Source organism: Anneissia japonica, unplaced genomic scaffold, assembly GCF_011630105.1.
Source record: "Anneissia japonica isolate Jap-2015-1 unplaced genomic scaffold, ASM1163010v1 scaffold493_len2256704_cov171, whole genome shotgun sequence".
Taxonomy (NCBI): Eukaryota; Metazoa; Echinodermata; class Crinoidea; order Comatulida; family Comatulidae; genus Anneissia; species Anneissia japonica.
Genome location: NW_022727062.1, coordinates 2,073,984 through 2,078,726, shown reverse-complemented (window position 1 = coordinate 2,078,726; position 4,743 = coordinate 2,073,984). Strand labels below are relative to the sequence as shown.

General features: G+C 32.5%; 1 protein-coding gene across 1 annotated transcript in view; it reads right to left on the bottom strand.

Annotated features, from left to right (window-relative positions):
- LOC117113420 (actin-104-like) overlaps positions 1 to 615 on the bottom strand; it is a 22,817-nt gene extending 22,202 nt beyond the window's left edge. Inside the window, exon 1 of the mRNA XM_033256740.1 lies at positions 570 to 615. The gene's annotated coding sequence lies outside the window, so the exon portion shown is untranslated. The remainder of the gene's footprint in view (positions 1 to 569) is intronic.
- Positions 616 to 4,743: the final 4,128 nt, after the last annotated feature.

The window sequence follows — 4,743 nt, the reverse complement described above, 5'->3', positions numbered from 1 at the left end:
CCTATATACAGTATTATTAATACATTATTAATCTATATTCCTGCCCCGAAACGTGAAATAACAACCGGGATGGTGTCCGTCGGGTGATAGCACTATGAATTACCTTCAATCAGCAAAAAATAATTAATTGTACAACATTCGATTTCATAAATGGGTTTGCGCTCAGGATGGTGTTTACCAACGAATGATTTATTAAGGATGTACTGTATATGCGTCAAGGGCTCCAATGGTACTCTCGAACCAGGGCGGCACCTTAAATCACCGAATGCATTTTAGAGTGGTCTTATAACAAATACGGAATATGCTTTTAATCGACGAAACCATGGGTAGACATTTATGAGATTCAAATAAAAAATGAATGCAATTTAGAAAAAAATTGAATTTAACCAGTAAGCTGGACAAAAAATCCTGATTGCATAGCAAAGTTGAAAAATACTGCCAAGTTAAAAATATAATTCTACATGCATGGATAAACACGATCCGATTACAATCTCATCGGCGGAAACCTATGAAAAAAAAAATCTGCTTTTATGAGTTGTTTTTTATATATTGATATAAATAGTACTTGCCTTTTGTGTACCTTGTCTGCTACTGTGGTTGTCAAATGCTTATGCCTACTTTTATTTGCTAATAATGTTTTAATTAATGATTGACTATTCATTTATTTAATTTATTTAAACAATATTTTGTGAGGGTTCTTGCAACTTCAGGGAGCTTATCAATTAGGGGCCATAGGTCTGTTTTTGTGGCAGTGAAAAGCTTACGCTCAACACTCAACAACTACCGTAGTATCAATAATTGATGGTATTGGTGGATTTTTTCAGATTTTACCTAATTTGTTAATAAACAAATGTTACGGTGAGTAGAAGTATTCGATGAGTGCTCATTAAGCTTGGACTCGATGATTTGTGCAGGTCATTCCATGCACCGACCACACGACAAGAACTGTTACGTCGTATTTTGTAATAATTGTATTTTGTAATACCTGTCGTATTTTGTAATAAACCTTGTCGTATATAATGACAGAGCTGAAGTATTTTGTAATAACTCTCTGTCGTGTTTGTAATAAACTGAGCTGTCGTATTTTGTAATAAATTCTGTGTGATTATTAGATACTAAGAGGTCAAAATCGCTCCGATATTAATTAGACTTAATTGTTTGTTTTCATAGCCTACCATTGCAGTTTATATCAACTTTCGTTTTTTTTTTTCTTCTTAAGGATTACTATTCATCTTTTCTAGCCCATTATATTTGATTTGTATTGTAATTACGTTCATGTTTTTAAGTATTAGTCTGTTATACTTATAATCAGTTATTCAAAGTCGTCAACACTTTCTTTGTGTAAATTCAAATATTTTAGAGTATTAAATATAGGCCTACTAGAGAAAAATTATATTAGATCCGATACACACATTAATATGTACCGTAATAAATTTGATATTATTTTAAAATAAACGTACAGTACAGTTTAGTGAGATTTATTTTATGATTTTGTTGATTTGAGATATTAAATTTACAGGGTTATTACTTACGTCATTGTCAATAATTTTCTTTCTGTGGATTCAAATATTATTTTGTGTATATTTTATTATAAACGTAACAGCAGGAATCGAGGGGTTTTATTTTAGAATGCTAAAAGAACAATTTAATTTTGATAAATTTTCCACCACCTTAATTTCATTAAAATGTTCTCCAGATAAGACTTCTAGCCCATTATATTTGTATTGTAATAATGTTCAAGTATTTAAATTAGTCGCTTATACTTATAATCAGTTATTCAAAGTCATCAACACTCTTCTTTGTATGAATTCAAATATTTTAGAGTATGAAATATAGTAGAGAAAAATTTTATTAGATCCGATACGCATTGTTTAAATTTTGGTAGAAAATTTGATATTATTTTAAAATATTAAGCGTACAGTACAGTAGTAACCTATAGATTTAACAGAGCGATTTGTTTTATGATTTTGTTGATTTTGAGATATTAAATTTACAGGTTTAATACTTAGGTCATCGTCAATAATATTCTTTGTGTTGATTCAAATATTTTTGTGTATATTTTACTATAAACGTAACAGTAGGAATCGAGGTTTATTTTTAGAAAGCTAAAACAATTTGATTTGCCGAATTTTGCACCACCTTCATTTCTGTAAAATGTTCTCCAGATTAAGGATGATAACTCGTGAATGTTATGTCAGAAGGCCAGGGACGTATCCAGACGTATCCAGGGGGGGGGGAGCCGTGGGAGCCGCGGCTCCCCCCCTTTGTACACAGTGTTAAAAATTTAAAGCTTATTCTTGAGCCAATACAAATTCTTTCCTGGGATCACTTAAAATGAATACTTCTAAACATGTAAATATGCATCAGTACACGTTATACATAGGCCTAATAGAACACATAAGCCTAAAGCGTGATTTAAAAAAATCTTAAATCCATAAATCTCAAGCCAGGTCTTTTAAGATAGAAATTCGGTACTGTGGTTCAATTTCGTTTTTATCCTTTTGCAAGTTTCTTTAAATGTTTTTTTTAATAATACTACTACTAATAGTAATAATAGTAATAATAACAATGATGATGATGACGAGAGTAATAATTGATATTAATATTAATAACAATAAAAGGTGAAGAAAATTGTGCTAAATGCAAAAAGAAGTTGTGATTTAATTGTTGATCGTAATATAGTATATATAGTTAAAGCTTAGTAAGCTATAATTAGGCCTAAGTTGTCCTGGATATTAAGTAGATACCTGATAAAAGATCATGAGAACTTTGTTGGCGTTTCATTTTGACTATAATGGTAATGTGATGATGATGAATTTTACTATATAAAAGTGTCATTTCCGGCCATTTCGAGAGGTACTATTTCCTCAAATTTTCTCACCTCACCCCAGCCATGGTGGGGCTGAGGTGGTTGTGAAATCACGTTTTTGAAGTAGCCCTATGTAAAGTACATACTCAAAGACGATGTTTTTAAGCTTTTTTTCTACGTTTTTTTTTTTTTCTATGGTATATTACAGACACAATAATAAGAATAAGATCTCTATGGTTGTCAAAAATCCCTGATAAAAGATCATGTTTGTTTCTTTTGGCGCTTCATTTTGACCAATGATGATGTGTGATCTAATAGTAATAATAATAATAACAATGATGATAATGACGATAGTAATAATTGATAATAATATTAATAGCAATAAAAAGTGAAGAAAATTGTGCTAAATGCGAAAAAAAGTTGTGTTACTATATAAAAGTGTCATTTCCGGCCATCTCGAGAGGTACTATTTCCTCAAATTTTCTCACCTCAGCTCCAGCCATGGTTGGGCTGAGGTGGTTGTGGAATCACGTTTTTGAAGTAGGCCTATGTAAAGTACATACTCAAAGACAATGTTTTAAGCTTTGTTTTCTATGGTGTATACACACACATTAATAAGATCTCTATGGTTGTCAAAAATCCCTGATAAAAGATCATGAGAATTTCTTTTGGCGCTTCATTTTGCCTAATATTGATGTGATGATGATGAATTTTACTAAAAGTGTCATTAACCCCCAAAAAATTGCAACAAAAGGTTTTTCAACGGATTTTGGTAGTATTGAGTGTGCTAAATAACATTTAAAAAGTCTTATGAAATCCGACCACCGGAAAGTGGTTTTTTCCAAGATGGCCGCCAAAATGGCGGCCATACCATAAAACAGCTACAAATTGTGATATAATCGTGATCTTTTTAAAACAATATCAAGTTTTTTGGGTCAGTAAATCATTTCAGACAATTTAGAATGTGATATAATCAATATAAATCAATTCAAGATGGCGTCCAAGATGGCCGCCATGTATAAACAGTCATAAATCAGTACTTACTTTAGCAATTTTAAGTGTCGTCATTTTTTGATCAAATCAAAGAAAGTTGTCATCTAAGATTCTATTGATTAACAGTTATACCAACAAGTAGACTGGACTTAAGGACCAGGCTTGCTATATTTAATGTATTTTGTAGTTTACGATAAATCAATAGTCATCTGTTTCCATTTCTCCCTCTTCATCATCTATTACTTTCTCTACATTCTCACATCCCTTAAGTTGACAGGCTCCACAGGCTGATGTGCATGCCAACCCATAGCATCTGCAACTGCAACGTGGTGTTTTACATCCAGTAGTGCAATTGCAATGGATGATTTTTAAAAGTTGACAATGAAATTTACTGGCAGATGTAGTTGGAGGTAGTTGCTGAGGCGCCACAATCGATACCCCCCAACAACTTTCTTGCTTACATCTGAAGCTATCAAGTGAATCAATTGATTCAGTCCCAAACAAGATAGCCATAGCCTTTCTTACAAATTCCACAATTACATCAGTGTTCTGATTTGGCTGACTAAATGCTTCAGCACATAATCTAAGAATCTAATCCCCCTCCACCAATTTCTGGAAAAAGCTGCTTCTTTAAGATGTTGAATCACAACCCGTAAATCCTGATGATGACATAATTAATGTCGAAATATTGAATCCCGACACGATGGTGTGCGTTTTGATACTTGATACTTGGAGTATGTATCTACTTGTTATGCCTCGAAAGGAACTCATCCTTTTTGCCATCAAACTCGGTATTAGCCGTAAAGTTTACATTTGGGTGGATATTCTGTCCTTTTCTTTGATAGGTATTGTCTTTTATAGAAGGAGTCCCATCATAACTATCAAATACAACAGTTGCCAATCCATACTCTCTCCTGACGAACTCTGAGTATGCCTGTACA